We start from the raw sequence: 23,851 nt of genomic DNA on the forward strand, positions 1-23,851 counted from the left end.
ATTTTTATTAAATTCTCTAGTATATAACTTCGTAAAATAACCAAATACTTTTTATATCTAATATTATCTAGTATATAATTTATAAATTATTTTCTTTAAACACCAATCATCTCAATATATATATGTGTGTGTGTAAAAGATAAAATCTTTTAGCGAAAGCCGCTATCGCTTTATTATATTAAATGTCCAAATATATGGCCTAGGAGGACAAATTCGTTAAACTTCCCGTGCTCGAATCGGTATCAATAAAGTGTTATGATCGTTTCGGCCTATCCCAGCCTTATCAGACACTTAGGCTGATAGAAATTCAAATTCGGAAAGTCCAACGAATGTCTCTCAAAACTTCACTACAAAGTAGTTAGCTTACAAAGGCGCCACCTGCTTTGGCGGCCGTGAACGAAGCGATATGATAATAATGCAAAAATATCAACAATTAGATAAAGTAGAGGAGATACATTTTTGGGTTCCTAACTGAAAAGTCTATTAATATAGAGACTTATGTATGTACCATTTTATTTAAGAAAAGCTTAATCTTAATCCTATTACACAGTCATTTGTATTTGAGTAATATCGATAAATTTCGAGAGAAGAACATACTGAGTGGCAAGTATAATAATTAAAAGTACAATAAATTATAATTAATTAATATCTACCTGGTCCGAAAACTTAACCATTCCATTTAAATACAAATGACATTGTAGTAGGATTAAGAGTAAGCTTTTAAAAAATAAAATGGTACCTACTTGTAATTCTTTGTTGCTGTAGCATTATAATCTAATTTCATAACTGAGGGTCACCCAATTTACTAATAATAATAATAAAAATAATAATCATAATTCATTTTATTATAACTTTATATTGTTCTGAAGCTAATTTATTGTGACATTAAATACTATTTAAACGTCTCGATGGGAATAACCACAATATATTTATTAAAAAAAGAAACTTTATAAAATGTTTAGACAACGATTTCTGAATTAGAAGTCGAAACGCCAATAAAGTTTGTTTTTTTAATAAATATAATTGTGGTTGTTCTCATCAATAAATTTAATTATGTCAATCACTTTGCACATCTGATTGATTGACCTTATTGTTGGTGAGCAACGACTTATAGAAGAGATGATACTGGGAAGGAATAATGCCTTTATTGCACAGCTCTTCTAAATCCTTATATTTTTCCTCTTTTATTGGCCCTTGTCCTTTATATGCCGTTGTTAAGTTTGGCAAGGAAAATTTTCATTTTCCTTGTTTTATTTAAAAAATATGTTTATTATCGTCTTTTCTGTACTGCAGCCATGTTAATTTTAGCCAATTTATACTACTACCATCGATGTCCACTTTTTTGTTTTGTATTAGAATTGTGGCAAAAGCTTTGAAGTCATAAATTTCTTCCTGTCCACTCTCGTGTATAGTGTATTTTGATTTCTTTGACGCCATTCTTACAGTGGAGTACCACACGGTGGGATCAAATATGTCCACATTTTTTTATGCTTTGTCAATATGACAATGGACCGAGCCATACTCCATTATCGAATGGCCAGGTTCAAAAAAGCAATGGTGAATTTTTGGAATCTCTAATGTCTGAACAGCTTAGAGCAACATAGCAGATACATTTACGTTGTGGTTTTGGCCACCACACTTGTTACTTATTCTTAATCGTCACCAAAAAAATATATTATCCTCACATTGTTCATAACCTGATACATTAGATTCACTGGTAGAAACATGGGAGGCACTATCTGAATATGTCACTTGTGATGAGAGCGGTAAATTATGGTTATGTGTTTTATCATCTCGTACCGATTTATTAAGAGCTAACAAAACTAACTTCTTCCCTCTTGAATCCATTATTGTGTAATAATAAAATTATAAAAAAGTATTATAACGATTATTATAACAATATCTACAACAATTAACTTAAAACTGATTCACGTATTTACGTCTTCACAATTGTAACAGAACTGGAGATGCAACGGGCCACCCTGCTAAATATAATAAACAAATTATCAACTTATTCACGTATTTCACAACTGTAAAATAACTGCAAATACAACGGTACTCCTGCTACTAAGCATAATAAACAAATTATTAAATCCACAGTTGCTATCTGCAATCACCATTCAGTGCAATAAAATTAATGCCACAAAAATGTAACTTTTTAAGAAATGTAGTTACGAAAACTCCTTACTGGGGTTTTAGGTGGTCGGAGAGATACAGTTTTGTGTCACTCAATAGAACTCACTAAAGTAAGTTCAATGGTGTAGATATGTCAAAACGGGAAAAAATATAGTTACATTTTTGTGTCACTAAGCCGACGATATATATATATATATATATATATATATATATATATATATATATATATATATATATATATATATATATATATATATTATATATACATATATTTTTATATATATATATATATATATATATATATATATGTATACATATTTATATATATACATATATATATGTATATATATATATATATTATATACATATATATTTACATATTTATATATATACATATATATATGTATATATATATATATATATATATATATATATATATATATATATATATATATATATATATGTTGGTGAGACCGGGAGAAATCTATCAAATCGTATTATTTTTCACAAGAGTTATTATAAAATAAAAAAACCATCTTGTTCTTTGGCAGAAAGACAAAGACCATATTATGGATTTTGATAACATTAAAATTTTATGTAATGAAGGTAATAAATTCAAAAGGACTTTTTTATAAATGGTTCGTATTAGCAAGAGTGATAATAATTTAAACAAAAGATTACAAATTCAAAACCTAAGCAAAATTTATAATTATATTATTTCTCCATAATTCGTTTATAAAATTAGTAAAATATCACATTTTAAAATTAATTTTCCATATACTTGTTACATTTTTTCAGGTATCTGTGAATAATAAAGAAATCTTCTTTTTTATTATTAAATAAAAAAGAATATTTAACAAAATTTTAATTTTGGCAATATAATTGTGAAAAATAAATTAAAATGCAAACTGTAAGTTGCCATTCATTACATTGAGGGTTACTTGTAATTTTATTGGTTGCTATTCTAATTTATATATAATTTATTAAAATTCAATTGTTTTTCTCTAAATAATTTTTTCAAAATTATATTTCTAAAAGAATAAGAAACATTTATTAGACAAAGTATTTTTTTACAATAGTGTTTGTTAAATATGTGTAGGAGCATAATTTTTTTTAACTAACCTAATTTTATATGGTGAGTTACTATTTTTATAAGATATTTTGTATTATTGTAGCTCTTGAAAATAATTGTAAACACAATTGAAAGCTTGAGTATAAAGAATAGTTACCTAATAGTTCCTTTTTATTGACTCCAACCCATCCAAACATATTTCTATATATATATATATATATATATATATATATATATATATATATATATATATATATATATATACATATATATATATATATATATATATATGTATATATATATACATATATATATATATATATATATATATACATATATATATATATATATATATATATATATATATAAATATATATATATATATATATGTATATATATATATATATATATATATATATATATATATATATATATATATATATTGAGATGATTGGTGTTTAAAGAAAATAATTTATAAGTTATATACTAGATAATATTAGATATTAAAAGTATTTGGTTATTTTAATAAGTTATATACTAGAGAATGTTATAAAAATTATTTATATGAGGGTATTCTTAAGAAATTAGTATATAATAAGTGTAAAAATTTTTTTTTTTAATAATTATAATATTGTAAATATATTTAAGTGAGCCATGTACATAGGCAACCACACACAATTAGAGTGTTTAAGTTACTGAATTAAGTTTATATTCTGATCTGAAAAGCCTAAATGTCGATAAAATTCTCGATGGAAAAGTAAGGAATTCTCTAGAATACAGAATTTAACCTTTGTTTACGGTAGAACGTTCTCGAATATGATTATGTCTGTGAAATGGACATAACATCATATAGAACAATTCGAATATGATTTCTTGCCAGATGATTCTGGAACATGGAAAAAGATATAAATACCCGGTGATTTTTATTCAGAGTTCAGTCAGATAGCCAGTCAGTTAGTAAGAAAGTTAGTTAGAAGATAGACACATTTAGTTAGTGAAGTCAATTGTTCAGTAAGTTCAAGATAGTCAGTCAGAAGGTCCAGATGTTCAATATAATAAGTTCAATGAAGATTAAGAAACAGTATAAAGATAATATTATTGAAGATTAAAAATTATGTTATGTAAAAATGGTAATTGGATAATGGAAGGAAGTATTAAATGAAAATTTAAATTATATAATATATTTGGTGATTGAATATTGGTATTGAAAAGAAGAATATATATAGATGCTGTTAAGAAGAAAAATATTTTAAATTGGTGGAAGCTGATAATTGGAAAAAGTAATTTCACAAAAACAAGGATAACCGAGGCTGAGAACAAGACATTGAGTGGTGATTAAAATCTTTATTTTGGAGAACATTTTATTTAGGCATTCAGTGAAAGAAAGGTAAAAAATTTTGTTAATATAATTTAGTTAGTAGCATAAGAATTTCAATTTTAAAGATAGTTTGTTTAAAATTTACATTATCTATATAATTTAATTAGTTTCATAAGAATTTTAATTTGAAGATAGTTTATTTTAAACTTTACGTTGGTTATGTTAGATATATATGTGTGTTTCATAATAGATATAATAAAGATAATTTCAAAAAGTGCTTACAAACTAATTGCTCATTTCTCATCATTCACAAATAATATATCATAACAATATATATATATATATATATATATATATATATATATATATATACCTATGGTCTACTCTACAATTAACAAAAGGAGAAATTATTTTGTCGTGGTTCTCTGATACAAAGGCTTTATCATAGTTCATAAATATTGACATAATTTATTTTTTCATTCCACTTTTGTTTCTCTAAGCCTTTTTATAACTAGTTAGTGCCGATAACTGGATCTGAAACCTACTTGCTCTTTAGTTTTTTTTTTTTTTGGAAACGATCTGTTATAAACCAGTCATACTGCACCCAATTGTATTATTGTACATTTTTCATTTATTCATTATGCCCAATCTATAATTCTGGAACGTTTTATCAGCTTGTACAGATGTAATCAATGAATGTCATATATTTTTTATTTATGATCCGTTCATGTCACTTAGTGGTCTCCAAAAAGTGTTTGCTCCCTGCGATCTAATGACTCTTAGTTATGCAAGATATGGTTGACTATTCCAGATTCTCTGCTAAAGAGTCTGCAGATTAGGTCACTATAAAGCAGCTTTATTGTGCGCATGCACCCCTTATAAGCACATGTCCAGTAACTAAACCTGTTATGACTTGCAGCTGATTCCTGCTTATTTTCTGCAGTACTTCAACCCTAGTAGCGCATATTCGTCCAATTTATACTTTGCCGTGTGCTTGATCAGTGACAGTTATTTTGCGATCCAATTCACGCCTATTTCTGATAGTAAAATATTTTGTAGTTGGTCTTTATTTGGCAAGTTAATCAGCTCTTTAATTGTCGTATATTTTCCGGTAACCCGGTAACTTTACTAGTATGACATTGATATGTCTCTGTTTATTCCCAGTGGTATTGCCAGCATTACCACACTAACCGGGAGTCTACTTTAGGACTTCTTAAAGCCACTATAGTCGCTGGGCTTTCTCTGCATATACTGATCTATGGTAATACGTTAGTTTAAAACAGTTTTAGACCGGGCCCATAATACCAGGTGTAACCCTGCAATTTGGGTTGTATGTTTCCTCTACCCCATCCCTCACGTATGCAGAATTCTACCTAACGAGGTACTTTAGGCTTTTATCTAAGTACGGCAGGGTCAAAATTCAACATCCGTAATAGCATCCCTTATTTTAATTATAATACTTATACTATAATAAAATTTCGTTTAGGTACCTTCGAACATCTAAAGCATAATACGGAGGCGTACCATCCTGTTGAAACCATAAACTTTTATCAAAACCTCCAAGATTAATTGTATTGGGCCCGTTTAAATTACCTTCGAAATAGTAGGGTCCAATGATTTTATTTCTTACAATGCCAGCCCATACGTTTACCTTTTGCGGGTATTATGTATGAAGTTCCCGCATCCAGTAGGAGTTTTCTTTTGCCCAGTATCTACAATTCTGACGGTTGGCCTCGCCATTTAATTTGAATGTAGCCCCATCAGAAAAAATAATATTTTGAACCAAGAGAGCGTTTCGGTGGCTGTTATCCATCATTATTTTGCAAAATTTTATTCTTTTATCTGGATCATCCTCGTTTAATTCCTGTACAACTGTGCATTTTACTTACTTTACTTACTTTTACGTACTTTGTGTAGCGTTGTTTTGCAAACATCGAGATCACTACTAACCTTACGAACAGAAGTGTGCGCATCATCTTCAAAAGCAAGTAGAACATCTAATGTTGTAATATAATTTACAGAGGGACGATCTGATTTGCGTGCATTTTCAACCGTACCAGTTTCTCGAAATTTCTTTTCAATCTTACTTATTGTTGAGTGCGTGATGGGTATTTCTGGATATTTACCATTAAATAAATTACACACTTTCATCTGAGTTCGCGATTTGCCGAAAATTCTTTGCTATATACTCAAATTCATTTCTACTTAAAATTAATTCTAAGCAATAATACAGAACATGCACGAATTAATACAATTATTGTACTACTTAAATGTGATTGAACGTTACTAAAAATAATTACAGTTTACCAATAATTAGAAGTAGGCTACTTTTTTGCAATTGATAATAAATAATTTATTTTTTAAGCGTATATCTTTCAAATTATATTCATTAGACCCGAGTATTATACTTTTTTAAAATCAGCTCATTTTTATAAATCTAAAAATATCCTAAAATACAGCGTTTTACATTTAAAAAAAGAGCCGATGACGTCATCACTGTAATGTGTATCACCTTCTATAATGAAATTTTATTGTAAAATGTAGAACATTAAATTTAAAAATCGACGTGTTTTAGATTTTTTTAAATATGCTTTTCATTTAGTAAATATCGAATTTATTCCATACTTTACGGACACACTGTATATCCTGTCAACAGCCTTTATCACTATTTTGGTTTACAAATTTCGAGAGTTATGGAAAAAGAACAAAACTGAAGAAGAAGAAGAAGAAGAAGATACAGCTGATTCATAATATATGCTTTCAGTTTTGGTTATCCCCCACAAAACTTTCCAAAGAGATTGAGAATTTATGGTGCAGAAATCCCGGAGGTCAGCAATCCCAAACAGCAGTTTTGGCAGTATTTAAGTTTTCTATAAAAGAAATATTATTATTAATTAAATTCAGTTAATTTCATTCAATAAAACAGTGCGTATATTTGTAAAAGTTAATAAATATCGTCTTTTAAAAAAATACCTAGGTTTTTTTTTGATTGTACCTCGACGTGTAAACATCGACGATTGCTGCTGTGTTTATTAATAGCAGTGAAAGACGAGTTTACCAGTGAGTGATAACAGTAATTATAACGTACGTATTTGAACATTTTAAATTAGATTTGTTTAGTTTATTCGGATATATAATTAGATCCAGTTTTTTGCTTTTTACATTAATTAGAAACATCAATATTAATGGACTAGCATAAACATCGAAAAGTGATAGCCGGCTACCTATGGTGCCGGCAAAATGTTTAAATATCAACAACACTCTAAACTAATCAAATAATAATATTTCATAATATTGTTTCTGCTTCTGACTACATGGGCAGTAACGTGCAAAACAGTTCAGCTTCAAATATGTCTCAAACTACAGATAATGCAACTTCTAGACAAACAAATTCGTATGCATCCATAGTAACATCCATAGTTAAACCTTCGTTTCCAAAACACAACCAAGCGGTAGTATTACATGTTGATCAAAACCTTAAATTACATGACTATGTTAGAGCTATAGGCGATATTATCGGTCCCAAACAAATTTCTTTTGCTTCTAGGATATCCCATAATAGGATATGTATTTATCTCACCAATTCCAATTTAGTCGAACAGTTATTGACATCCCATCCAAATATTCAGATAGGGAACATTACCCTAAATATTCGCAGACTGGTTTCCCCTACAAAAAGAATTGTCATATCAAATATTTCCCCAACCGTTCCGCACGATTTAGTAGAATCTGCCATCAAAAATCTTGGGCTTGAGTTAGCCTCCCCGGTTTCCTTTTTAAGAGCTGGTATCCCATGTGATGAGTACTCTCACATCCTTAGCTTTAGACGCCAAGTATATGTTTTTTTCAATACAGATAATTTTGAATTACAAACGTCAATTGTAATACCTTTTGAAGGTATTGACAACAGAATCTTCTTAACTACAGATAAAATGGTGTGTTTTATCTGTAAACAACCAGGACACATTGCTTCTAAGTGTCCTAATCCTCCAACTGTTAATGTAACCCAAACTCCCAATTCAAATCCCGAATTATCCACGAACACAACCCCTTTACTAGATAACACACAGTCGACAGACACCTCCAGCGCGACCCCTATTACAGATACTGCACAACTGGACACAACTACCGCATTAAATCCAGCCCTTAAACGAGGTCGCTCAGAAGTATCGACGGTCACGAATGATAACAGTTCCCTAGATGACACTGTTAGCATGCCTCCACCCATTTCACCTGCCAGCCATATACAGCAGGATAAAACCATTAAGCAAAAAAGAAAGAAACGAAGGACAAACCCACCAATAGAAACCGGACTAACTGAACAAACTAAAGAGGATATAAAAAAAGCCTACAATAAATCACCAGAAGCATTCATACTTCCTCAAGATAATTTGATAGCTTTCCTTGAAAACACCTTTGGAAATAACGATCCTTACACCGAAGCATTGAAATTCACGACCGATATTAAATCTTTGATCTTAAATTTACAATTTCTGTACTCATCTCTCCAAGAACGGGCAATTAAATATCGTATAACACGCATAAATAAAAAAATTAAACTCCAACTGGAACCTGATGACGCTGAAAGTGTATCTAGTATTGATATATCCTATGACGTAAGCGATAATGACAGCAACTCAGACGCATCTCAACAGTCTCAAAAGTCTTTACAATAATCTGTAATTTTATTCACATTAATTCAGTGGAATTGTGACGGGTTTTTCCCCCGTCTTGAACGATTACAACAGTTAATCTCAGATCACGTCCCTGATTTTCTCTGCTTACAAGAGACCAACTTTAACACAACACACAATCCGTATCTTAGAAACTATTCTAGCTATAATTTTATTAGGACAACGCATTTAAGGGCCAGCGGTGGATCCTCCATTTTTATCTCAAATGATGTCTTTCACCGAGAATTTTTGTTAAATACAACGCTGGAAGCTGTAGCAGTAACTGCATGGTGCCCTAACAAAATTGTCATTTGCAATGTTTACATTCCTCCAATCTATAATCTTGTCAGTGCTGAACTTTTAAATCTCATTAACCAACTTCCAGCTCCATTTATTCTTGTTGGAGATTTTAATGCTCATAGTGTTATATGGGGATCCAGAAATACGTTTGGTAGAGGTAAGATTATTGAGGATATTATCATTAATCATGATGTTAGTCTTTTAAACACAGGAAGTAGCACGTATTTTCACATACAGTCTGGCTCCTTCTCTTCAATTGACCTGAGCATTAGTGATCCCAAAACAGCTCCTCTTCTTACCTGGTACACGCTTGATAGTCTCTATGATAGCAACCACTTCCCAATTTTCATCACTAATAATGAAGCTAAACCGTCTTATGTTAAGAGCAAATGGAATATCTCAAAAGCTAATTGGGAGCTTTTCAGCGTATCTGTTAAGGATCGAGTTAACGAAATTGTTTATCAAAACAATGCTGATACTGATGTTGAGGAATTTAATAGATGTATACTGCAAGCAGCAGAGGAACACATAGGAAAGTGCTCCATTAATCCATCCCAAAAATCTGTACCATGGTGGAACCTATCTTGCAAGCTAGCAGTTAAAGCTAGCAAAAAGGCCTTAAACAAATATCGCAGAACACGATCAGAAAAGGACTTAATTAATTTCAAGAGACTAAAGGCCAACTCTAAACGAGTAATAAAAGAAAGTAAACGAGAATCTTGGATTAAATTCTCCAGTACTATAACCGCTGACACATCTCCAACGCAAGTATGGAACAAAATAAAACAAATTAATGGACGCAACACAACGTATAAAATACCCGCTCTTATCCATGAAAATAATATTATTACAGACGACCAGAAAATCTCTGATACCTTGGCACAATTTTTTTTAGACAAATCCAAAAACAGAATTAACCATTTATTGACACGAGATGAACAGCTCCCTCCTCAGTCCTCCTCATCGAACCCTAACCCACTTAACCTACCGTTTACTCTGAACGAACTCTATGATGTTGTTAGTTCTCTAAAAAATTCTGCTGTCGGACCAGATGATATCCCCTCAATATTTATTAAAAAACTACATTCAGATACATTAAGAAAATTATTAGATCTGTACAATATTTTATGGACATATCAACGGTTTCCCAGGCTATGGAGAAAATCCATTATGATTCCAATTAAAAAGAATGACTGCCTTTCAGCATTACCCAGTTCATTTCGACCTATCTCTTTAACTTGCTCATTATGTAAAGTCTTAGAAAAAATGATAAATAATCGTCTAAACTGGTATTTAGAACGACATAAGTTTCTAAATCCATTTCAGTCAGGGTTTAGATCAAATAGATGCACTATGGACAATTTGGTTTCACTTCAGTCTGAAATTACATACGCCATGCAAAACAAGAATGAGGTAATTGCCGTTGTTCTAGACATAGGGAGTGCTTTCGATACCACTTCAAAATCAATAATTCTTGCAAAACTTAGTGACCTCAAATTAGAAGGTAATATAACAACATTTATTAATAATTTTTTAACGGATAGAACGTTCCAAGTGTCTGCAAATGGTAAAATGTCTGCACCACAAGCTGTAGAGAATGGACTACCTCAAGGTTGTATACTTAGCACCACACTATTCTTAATCTGTATTAACGACATATGCTCTACGATAAAAGCACCAGTTCAACACGCTATTTACGCTGATGATATCATTCTATTTTGTCAAGGTAGGACCACATCCAGTACATGCGCGTTACTTCAAAACACCCTAGAGTCTATAACCAATTGGTCAGAAAGTACAGGATTCAAATTTTCACCACCTAAATCTGTAGTAATCCAGTTTAGTAAAAAATACAGGTCTCCTCAACCTAATTTACAACTGCATGGAACTCCGCTTCGTGTAGTAGATAACCATAAAATCTTAGGTATGCAGTTTGATAAAAGACTGTCTTGGAGAAATCATATACAAACCACTAAAGCTAATTGTTTAAAAAGAATAAACATAATTAAATCTCTTGCTCACTATCACTGGGGCTCTGAAGAGGAAGTATTACTCAGAATTTACCAAGCCCTAATTAGGTCCAAACTTGATTACGGTAGCATACTCTATATGTCTGCATGCAAGTCTCTCTTAAATTCTCTTAACGTCGTTCAGAACACATCTCTTCATATTTGTCTTGGTGCTTTTAGATCTAGGCCATCTGAAAGCATTCATGTTGAAGCCTATGAACCTCCACTGACCTATAGGAGACAAAGACTACTTCTGAATTACTTTGCAAAGGTCTCTGCCAACCCCTCAAATCCAGCTGCCAAGCTTGTTGCCAGACACACAGTAATAAAGCCAACAGAAAAACTTAGGTCTGTATACCCATTTGACCGCAAATTACACCAGTTAATTAACAACACAGATTTTTCACATATGACCCCGATCTGTATCCCTCATACCCCGCCTTGGACCAGAAAGCAGCCTAGTTTTAACATTAGTCTATGTAGATACGACAAAAAGGAAATCCCCATTAGTATGTTTAGACAAGAGTTCAACAAAATGATTGACATGGAAAAGTTTGATATAATCTTATACACAGACGCCAGTAAAGATGAACATGGTACAAGCTGTGCTGTTACTACAACAAATGAAACAATAGCGTCATTTCGCCTCCCTACTATCTGCAGTATACATACAGCGGAATTATATGGAATAAACAAGGCGCTAGAAGTCACACCAAAAAGCAGCAAACGTATAGCCATATGCACCGACTCTCTGTCATCGATACATTCACTAAAAACCCTAAGATCACAACACCCAATAGTCAATAAGGTACACGCTCACTGTCATCAACTGTTAACTTCGGGCACCTCAGTCTCCATAATCTGGGTTCCTTCGCACGTAGGTGTTATTGGTAACGAGAAAGCGGACCAAGCGGCGAAAGAAGCTAATTGCCCTGATCATCCAGTCGAAAGGATACAGCTCCATCAGGACCTAAAATATCTCTTCAGGCAATCAGTCTTGGAAAATTGGCAAGATCAATGGAGTAGAAGCACATCCAAATTACATCAAATACAACCAATAATTCGACCACTGCAAATTCACATACAAAAAAGAAGAGACAAAGCCATAATCAGACGAATAAGAATAGGACACACTCGTCTCACGCATGGTTACCTCATGAGTTCTGGAAATCCACCAGTCTGCGAACGCTGCAACAACACGCGGCTTTCCATACAGCATATCCTACTTGAATGCAGTACTTTCAGTTCCACCCGACGGCGGCATAACATTAGTGGTACCCTTAGTGATATACTTAGTTCACCTGGTTCAATAATCTCTTTGATTATTTTTTTATGAGACTCTAAATTATATTATTTAATATAAAATATTTACGAATTTTGTAAAAGTACCAAAACTGTAGCTTAATCATATATTGTAAATACCGATTTTGTTTGTTCCCGTGTCAATGACCATAGTTGTCGAGACACGTAAATTTAAATAAAAAAATACCTTCCTTAGTGAAAACCTTTAAGTAGCATTATGCTTAACATAATATTCTTTATAATTCATATCCCTTCTGTATAAGTATTATACAAAAGGGAAGAAGTATTCTTATCTAAGGATACTTAGAGTGACCTTTATTGATCTTTAACATTTCTAAAGTCCGTTTTATCTCCGCGTAATGACTACTCCATTATTCTCGTTTTACTCTTCTCATGTCCTTATTGTATTCAGTTAAGGCTTTGCGATAATCTTTCCATTCACCTGATCTCACCTTGTAAAAATTCAGTTTTCGTCTGTGTCCTTTAATTTTCAGAAGTAGGGAATTCCTCTTCTAAGTCCGAACAATGGCCTTTAAACACCTCGTTGAAAATCTCTTGAAATTGTTTGTCAGCCATGTATAGATTTACTTGACGCTCATTAGCAGTTAATCAAAAACTGTCCTCCTAATCATACCATGACAAGATCCCCATCTGATACATGCTATTTTTTAATAGTTCTAATCACGTGAGCCGTTATGTCAATTAACTTCTTTTTATTACGAAAGTTGGTTTGGTTAGTTGGTTTAATTACTAAAATTGGCTCTCCCGTAATATGAAATACTTTTTTGACGTTGCTATGAGGCCTTGTCAGCTGGCAAGGTGCTCCAAGAGTTTTAGCAACACATTGTTGCGGGTTTTGCATACTATTCTCTCGAAGTTTTTTTATCCCTCTTCAGTTAGTTTGTGACATCGGTATTTACATTATTTTTTTAAGGTCTATACCCTATATTACTTTGTGGTAATCATATTATTTAATAATTTTTATGTACACAGAGTATAATAAATAATGAAGTTTAAAAAAATTTTGAAGGATAAGATGGGAAAAAATAAATTACTTTGGATTATATGTCACCTGAAGTTATTGGTGATTAATAAAGTATGGTTACTATTAAAGTATGGAATAATTAGCTCCAATCAGAAAAATAATTAACACGTGAAAATAATTAATAAATAAGTAACGTGTTAGAAATCAATTATATTACTTAATTAGAAACATTGCCTTGATTAAAAATCCATTATTATATTTTGTAAAATACGGTATTATTCCAAGTTATCAAAAAGCAACTCTAATAAAATCACATCTTAGTAGTTTTCCACAAAATATAATGTGTTGTTAGTAATAGGAAATATTTTTTAAATGGAATTAAATATTTAAGGAAAGTTTTTATATTTAAACAGGCAAAACATTTTGTAAATTAAATAAAATACATTAGAAATATGGACAAGCATTTAATACTGTAGAAAATAATTTATTTTGTTTATATTGGATAAACCACAATTATTGATTGTAATGAAAATTACATTTTAAACTAACTAATGTTTGACGTTTCGATTTCCACTCCAGAACTCGTTTTTAAAATATATTACTTTAAAAGCTGTGCGAAAATGTATAACCAAGTTGTTATTAGGTTATATCTCTGTAAAATGATAAATTGACATACTTGGCCTCGATATTGTAGGCCAGAGCCAAGGCACTAAACACAGATAGGATTGATTTTGTCCTATGCTCTAATGTAAGAAATGCGTTGTGTTGAGTGTGACGTAGGCATGGGGATTCGTGGTTGACATTTCTTATTGTTTTATATAGAATAGTTTTGCCTGCTGCTAATTTTTTTGTTGTACTAGCGATTTAACGGCCTTATAAGACTAATTAATTATTGTTTCTATATCAATTTACTTGTATAACCAAAATGGGTTGTAATAGATGATGTGCCATATATGGTTGTGACAATAATTTTAAGAGTGTGAAAACCAAGAATATGCCTGTTATTTTTCACAGTTTTCCAAAAGGAAAGGATTTAGTGTCGAAAACTATAAGGGCTGAATGGGTTAACCGATAAAGAAGAGCTGATAATTTTAATCCTTATTCTAGTAGAATATATGCACTGTTCATTTTACAAACAATGACTATGAAAGAGATCTTCAAAATTAATTATTAGGTAAAATAAAAAAGCAATAAAATGCCTATAAAAATTTTTTAACGTAACTTATTTTAGGTTTATCTACTAAACGCCTTTTAAAGACTTTTAACGTAACTTATTTTAGGTTTATCTACTAAACGCCTTTTAAAGAAAACTGCAGTTCCAACACTTTCTTTATATAAACATACCTTTGACACACCTTCTGTCTCTACTCGTGAAGGTAGATTAGATGTTAGAAACAGAAAGCAACTTGTAGCAGAAATTACAAAGATTGATTCAAATATTTTGAATATTGCATCTAATCAACATGAACATACTATTACTGAATCTGAAATAATTTTTGAACAAGCTGGTGACAATATAGATTTAAAGCCTGAAAAATTAATAGCTGATCATTCCAATTTGAAGAAAAAGGGTCAAATGAAAAAAAAGTTTAACAAGTCAGATGAGGTATTCCAAAGCAAAAAATATGAATGTTCAGAAAAAATAAAAAAAATCTGAAATTTTTGCTGAAATTTTGTTAAATAAAGTGTTAACCACAAACCAAGTTCCAGTTTTTTTCTGAGTGTGGATCAATATATTAGTCCAAAAGTATTCCAAAAAGCCAATCTTAAAATTCCTCAAGAAAAAATAGAAGAACCTATGTATCTAACAATAGTAGTTCTTTCTCTTCCCAAGAATCATCTTCTAATCAGTCTGCCACCTCATATTGTGTTGTCAGTGATTTGCAGGAAACTACAGAAGATACCTTAGAATACATCGCTGGGTATTTAGCAAAAAAATTTAAAGATAGTTTACCCGATTTTGGTAATTTCACATATAAAGTTAGTGAACGTAGTTATAGTTTACAATCATGGGTGCAGCAACTCTCTTATGGAGGTCTTATCAAGCCTACAGATAAGTGGTTCATAAAAATAAAATTATGGAATAAATATTATGAAAAATATATTGATACCTATAGGAAATGTAATGGAGAAACATTTCAAAAAGGATTTAAAAAAAAAAGAAAAAGTATTGCCATATGCGCTTACTAAAAACTTTTGTAAACTTAGAACAATAATTAGAATAAATTATAGAAATTTAAAATTGATGGAAGCTGAAAATTTAAAGCAAAAAAACTTATCCGTGTTGGACTCAACTAGGTCAAAAATTAGAAAATTAAATAAATTTGTTCGGTAGGGAACGTTTCTAAAGTTTCCTAGTATTGTATACTGTTTAGTTTTACCTATATATGTTTATGAAATAAACGGTTCAGTATTGACTAGTTTTATTTATCATCAAATGTTTCTGGATATTAATTTGTGCTCTGACTACGTAAGTAAAACACGGATTTATAGATTTTATTTACCAGAAATATGTAATTTGAGAGTAAACTGACATTTATTAATTTAATTATAACACTAGCCAATGGATTCATTTCTAAAATAAATTTTATTTGCCATGTAAAACAGATCATTAAGAATTTATAAGTCTGAATGTCTTAGGTACTGTTAAAAATCTGATTATCTGCCATCTATTTACAAAAACAAAACGTAAATTTTTCGTTTTAAACTTTTTAAACTCAAATTAAGCTCATCTTCCATAAAAGTTAATAGTAACAATAAGGTCGATAATTGCTTGTCATCCCCACACCTACGTCACAGCCGCGTGTTGCAGTGACAGACAAATTTGGGCGATGGAACTATCCTATGTAGTCAAGTTCGACTCGAGCAATCGAACAGTACGGACGTGCTCAAGAGAGAAGCGTGCTTAGGTGGGGGCGACTGACCTATTGTCAACGGAGCTTTTCAGCTCCCGGTGGGTAAGACACCGAGTGTGGCATAGGCACTTGTCCTAGATATTAGCGAAAAGCGGATGCGAGGTTGTTACCGTCGAGAAGCTGTTTTTATAGGCTCCTCGCAAAGGCTATAATAGCTTCGCGTTTGCGAAGAATTCGGGATCACCTCAGTGTGTCGTCAGGGATGACACTGTAAGGCCTTGACATTTGACAAGGTCGGACAGAAATGGCCCCTGCTCCGTGAGGATCCCTCACTGTGTATACAGGGAGTGAACTACCGCGAGGTACCTGGGACGGCACCCAGTAAGCCGTACTGACAGCGGTCAGTCGGTGGAAAAAAAAACAGAGTCGTCTAAGTAGAATTTTCTTATATCTTATGAACTATTTGTTCACTGCCTTACGGCAATATGAGTGATATTCCCCCTCTCCCCCCCAGAAAGTGTCGTCACGCAGGTGACAACACAAGAAGAAGAAGAGAATGATTTAGCCGAATCATCAAACCCCTCTGTTTCCAGCTCGATCGAGCTATATAATAAATTTATTAAATCGACTAATCATGCGATCGACGACATAGAAATCGTGATATCTTCTGACGATGACTATTATCTGCCCGAGTCGGAGGAAGAAAATAGGAGCGAAATTGACACCGATGACGATGTCAATACGATGGACGCCATCGACGAAGAGCCGAGCCCAGCTGCAGAAGCGAAGCCCCGCTCCCAACTGTAGTAGAGACACAACCCGCCGTGGACAACGTCTCCAAAAATGAAGCCGAGCCCAAAATCGGCAAGAAAATGAAAAGGCTAAGGCCCAAAGAAGACTCTCCGAAAGACGAAGAAGTAAAGAAAAAGGCCAGAGAAATGGCGGAAAGGGAAAAGGCCAATGAGCTTTTAAGGTCGGTCAATGTACTGACGGAACAGATCAAATCCCTAAAAGAAGAAAGCCGTATCCGCGAGAAAAAGGCAGAGAAAAGGAGAGGAAAGGGAAAAATAAACAAATCCATGACCTTCTTGCTCAGATGACTGAGCTGAGAAACGAAAACAAAGAAAAGGACAAGGAGATACAAAAACTTGTACAACATATAATGGCATTAACAGCAGCCAAGGAGAAAGAAGAGTCAATAATGGAAATCAACCCGTGGAAAGCCTCCCTCGACAATGACGTTGTAAAGCTAGTGGAACTAGGAATCGGTTCACCTCCCCCCGCAAAGCCATCCGGTAGCAAGAGCAAGCCTAAAGAGCCGGAAAGAATCATAACAACCAAAGAACCTGCAGGTTGGACACAAGTCCAAAACAAAAAAGGAAAAAAGACAGGCACCACTACTGAGAAATCAGACAGTAGTGTGAAAACAAAAATAAGCGTCGCCGAAAAGCAGACGCAGATAATAAATCAGCGGAAAGAAAACGAATTTAACAAGGCTGCGAAAGAGGCTCATGAAAGAAGCTAGAAAAAGAAAACTGCTCAAAATAACTTGAGCAAAAATAGCCAAGTTGAAAAAAAAAACGACGTACCAAAAGACTCACCGCAAACAAGCAAGGAGCCTATAGTAAAAGAGCCAATGGTAAAAGAGCCGAAACCACCGGCGATAATCCTAAAAACTGTAGGAGAACACCAAAAAATCCTGCAGAGAGCAGCCAACCAAGGCATAATATCAGTCAATAAGTTTGCACGATCAGGCAGATCGATTGTTATTAACACAAAAACCAGAAAAGATTACCTAAAAATGGCACACATCCTAGAAGAACACACTCCAAAAGTAGAATTCATCGCATATCCCATAGATAGCGATAAACTAAAAAGAGTCATTATAAAAGGGCTATCTGCTACTACTAGCACAGTAGCAATTAAAGACGAACTATACAATAAAGGAATAGAAGCAACAAGGGTGATCAATATGATATCCAAAATAGCTGATAAAAAAGTACTGCCACATTTCATCGTCACCCTCAAAGAGGAAGGCGTTCCAAAAATTAAAAAAATATCTGATATATGCTACATGCGCATCTATGTGGAGGATGAATTTAAAATCACAAAAGACACCCTACAGTGTTATAACTGTCAAGGGTTCTATCACAGCTCAAAGGCTTGCCATTGCGGATCCAGATGTGTAAAATGCGGAGAAAACCACATCAGTAACGACTGTGAGAAAAGCCGGGAAACCGACCCCAAATGTGCAAACTGTGGTAAAGCGCACACAGCAAATTATAGAGGATGCTCTAAGGCCCACAAAAAGAAAACACCTGCCCCAACAAGACCGATAGGAAGACCCATAAACAGCGCTCCAATCAACAACAGCGCACAGTCAGCAGCGCACAGTCAGCTACGCACAGGCAGCGAAAAAATCCGCTGAAACCACCACAGAATCTCCAGCACAACCACAAGAAGTGTCGGTACAGGACAGCTACCCTCATCGCAAACTTCCATACAGAGTATAATAACAAAATGATGGAAATGATGTCCATGATGGACAAAGCAACAAAAATGATCACTGCATTTGGAGAAGCCATCCGAAAATGTTAGCAAACCAAAACGAAGATCTACGCATTGGGTCATGAATTCCGGCGGAATATTCAAAAATATCAACCTTCTGGATGAAATATTAAACAGATTAGAGCTCGATATCGTAGCCCTTCAAGAAACAAAACTAGTGGAAAGGAAAAAAACAAAATTTCCAGGGTACGATATCTATAGAACGGATCATAGAGCATTATCAGGAGGAACAGCTATATTAGTCAAAAAGGGACTCGAACACGAGCACTTCCCAACACCAGACGGACTGGTGACAATGGAAGCCACAATTATTCGACTTAAGGCCAACAACGAAACACTAAAAATAGTGTCAGCTTATGTTAGACCACATGATCAGATTTTCAACGAAGATTTGAGCCTAATACTGAACTCAGAAGAGCCAACTATAATTATTGGAGGCCTAAATGCTAGATCTCCCAATTGGTTTGACAGGACGACCAACCGAAATGGAAGATATCTCTGCAACCATCTCGAGAACAGACCGAACACATATGTCATCGGACCAACAGAACCGACATGTTTCCACGAAGAACTCCCTACGTATGTTGACATTGCAATCCTACACAACGTGGGTCAACAATACGAGATACACTCTCTAAATGAGGGCATTCGACACATAACCTAATCGTCCTGACCCTGGGCGCAACAGAATTGAACTATTTGCAGCCCCACAACAGAAATAAGACAAGTTGGCCAAACTTCAGAAGAATTGTGAGCGAGAACATCGGTAACATCCCAACAATTAATAATATTACAGAACTAGAAGACAGTGTAATAAAACTAGAACAAGCAATAAACAATGCTATCGATGCCAGCTCCAAAACCGAAACAATCACAAGACAAAAAGGAAGATTCAGGGATATAAGTATAGAACTTCAAAACCTAATCAAAGAGAAAAACCGGAAAAGAAGAAGAGCCTACCGCACAAGAACGGTAGAAGACAAAAGGATTGCAAATGAGCTTGACAGGGAAGTGAAAAAACAATTTCAAAATCATAGAAATGAAAGCTGGGACTCCTATATCGATGAGCTAAATCCTAACAAATCCGCCTTCTGGAAGTTATCTAAAATCCTCCGAAAGGACAAGAAACCCATACCTCCCCTACACGGAGTAAACGGGATTGTCCATACGGAAATCGGCAAAGCCGAAGTCATGAAGGACGAACTAGAAAGGGCGTGTAGAAACAACGAAGACCCTGACGATGACATAGACTTTGAAGAAGAGGTAGAAAGAACAGCGAGAAGACTTAGAAGGAAAAAGGGCAGAATAGGTATTACACATACATCTCCCGAAGAAATAAAGGAACTTATAAAAATGACAAATGCCAAAAAAGCCCCAGGACCCGACAACATCACAAATAGGGCGCTGAAAAATCTACCAACAAAAGCTATTGTTTATATCACTAACATAATAAACAACATGCTAAAACTACGATATTTCCCAGATAGGTGGAAAGAGGCACACGTAATAATGATTGCAAATCCTAGTAAAAACGGCACATTTCCGCAAAATTACAAACCTATCAGCTTATTATCATCTATAAGCAAGACAGCGGAAAGAGTCATACTAAAAAGACTTAATGAAGAATCACAAATGCTAGGAACCATACCAGAGGCTCAATTCGGATTCAGAAGCAAACACTCCTGTGAATTACAGGTACTACGACTTAGAGAACTCATCACCAAAGGATTTAATGAAAAAATTTACACAGCTACAGCTTTTCTGGACGTCAGCAAAGCCTTCGACAGAGTCTGGCACCATGGACTCATCTATAAAAGAATGAAGTTGGTTACAGTAAAGCGATGACATGCCTCCTTGCGTCATATCTTGCCAACAGAAGGTTCAGAGTTCGAATAGGGGCAACCCTATCCGAAGTCGGGACCCTGTAGGCGGGTGTGCCTCAGGGAGCGGTGCTGTCGCCGTACCTGTACACCATATATACGGCCGACACGCCAAAAGAGCCAGGCTCTCTGTTGAGTCTTTACGCTGACGACACAGCAATAGCTGTTAGCTGGAGAAACCCGGATCATGCAGCTAATCATCTGCAAAGAGCACTAAACAGATTCCAAAGATGGTGTAAAAAATGGAAAATAGCCTTAAATCTAGACAAAACACAGGCTGTAATGTTTAGTCACAGAAGAAGTGTACCAAATCGCGCAATTACAATCGAAACCACCCCAGTAGACTGGACCAACCAGGCTAAATACCTAGGGGTACATCTAGATAAGAAGCTAACGTTCACTGAGCACATCAATCAGCAAATACGCAAAGCCAAAGCGTTGAAAAGTCAGCTCTCAACACTTATTGGAAGGAAAAGTAGACTACGATGTAAAACCAAAATCAGGGTTGCGAATAGTATTATCCTGCCAGTCCTAACATATGCATCCGCTGCGTGGGGACACACCTGTAAAACAAACAGGAAAAAGATACAGACCACTCAAAATCATACATTAGTTTAATGAAATCCTGAAGAACCTGGTAAAAGAGAAAAATGTATTGGAAATCAAACACGATCATCCTTGCGTAAGTTTTTCCTTTCTTTACCATTGTTTATGAGCATTTATTATTTTAATTGAATTCTTAAACATTTACATTGAATTTATTATTTATTGTTTATTGAATTTATATTATTTATAACATTTTACTTCAACGAATTTTTATATATACTTGCATTTATATTTTTGCATATATTTTATGAGTACATTGAATGATATTTCCCAAAATAGTATCGAAAATTTAAGTTTACTATTCGACAATTTAAATTTAAAAATAAAAAGAAATCTACAAACCTCTAAATCTAAGCCTGCATCTAAATTACGTTCCAAAATGCCGATGACCAATAGCGATATTGCTAGCCTTTGCTCAACTCTGCCCGAATTCTCTTCTGGAGACAACCTCTCCACCTTTATCAAAGCAGTAGATAATTTAATAGTTTTCTTAGGCACCCAAGATTTAAATCCGTCCCAAGAATTTATCTTAAATTCCCATATCGTATCTCGAATTAAAGGAGAACCTAGAAATTTCTTAAACTATTCTAATAAAACCAATTGGACAGAAATTCGTCCAGCATTATTAACTAAATACGGAGACAGACGTTCCGAAGACATATTAGTAACACAACTATCCACCACAGTCCAAAAACATAGTGAATCCTACGACAATTATCATCAGAGAATAACTACAAATCTGAACGACTTACTCCAACACATCACCCTAAACGATAATCCCGCGACAGTAACATTTAAAACTCCATATTTCAAAAACATTGCCCTCAAAACTTTCTGTACCGGAATCAACGAGCCTTATTGCGAATACTTATCGCATTTTGAATTAAATTCCCTAGAAGAAGCCCTTCAAAAGTGTATTGCCTACGATAACCACAAAAATCAACAACAATACATGAACTTCCTTAAGAGCCAACAAAACAAAAAGGCCCCACTCAAAAATAAACCCTATCAATCTTCGAATAATCAAAGATCCACAAACTTTCAACCCACATACTCAAACTTCCAACCCACGCATTCAAATTATGTGAGACCTTCAACTCACAACACAGAGCCCAATTTTAACTTTACTCCACAACAGAACTATAATTTTCCTCAGAGACAAAATTTCAGTTCTCACGAACAAAATCAATCCTTCCAACGAAACAATGTTCCGAAAAACAACCAACAAAGACTAAATAAATATAAAGCTCCTCGACCCCAACCAAATTTTGCTACTCCAATGAGCGGTGTTCAAACTACCACAACCAGAAACCATCAGCCCATGACAATTACAACTAATAGAAGCCACAATTTTCACATAGACTCAAATGATACCCAATATTTCGAAAACGATTTCGAAAATTACGAATCCGAACAAGAGCCCGATTTGCATGATGAAAATCATCAGGATTTTCAAGCCATCCCGTTAGACGATCATCCACCCCCTGTATAAACCTACATAATATCGAAAGTTCCCCTGGGTTACCCTGTTTCGTTACACCCAAAACACATCTACGCGTTTTAATCGATACCGGCGGTTCCCATTCAATTTTAAATCCGCGAGCTCTCAAACTATTTGATAAAAATCATATTTATCGAAAACCTTTTTCGCTAACGTCAATGAAAATTACTTCCAAGCACGACTTAAATATTAAGACGCCACTATTCCTAGAATATGGAATTCCACAAACATTCGACGTAAAAATTGCCGACTTTAGTCAATTCTTTGACCTCCTCCTTGGAACTTACGATCTGAAAAGATTCCACGCCACAATTAGCTACGCAACTCATACTTTAACCTTTGAGAATCCTCACGTTAGCATTCCATTTGAAACTTTATACCAAAAAATTCCAGTAAGCGTTCATAATGGCGAAGTCTTATTGCGCGAAAGACACTTTCAAGGTATCAAAATTCCCCATTCTATTCACGTTGCAAAAAACGGCTTTCTAGACACTTTCGACTTACCTATGCCTATGAAATTTAATAAGAGAATTGAAGTTGAGAACTTTTGTAATTATAATATAGCAAAAATTCCAACGACGCATTTTAACGAAAACAAAATCCGTACTTCGCACTTAAATAACGAAGAAAAATATAAAATTATAAG

The sequence above is a fragment of the Diabrotica undecimpunctata genome, chromosome 3 (genome assembly GCF_040954645.1).
Source record: "Diabrotica undecimpunctata isolate CICGRU chromosome 3, icDiaUnde3, whole genome shotgun sequence".
Classification (NCBI taxonomy): Eukaryota; Metazoa; Arthropoda; class Insecta; order Coleoptera; family Chrysomelidae; genus Diabrotica; species Diabrotica undecimpunctata.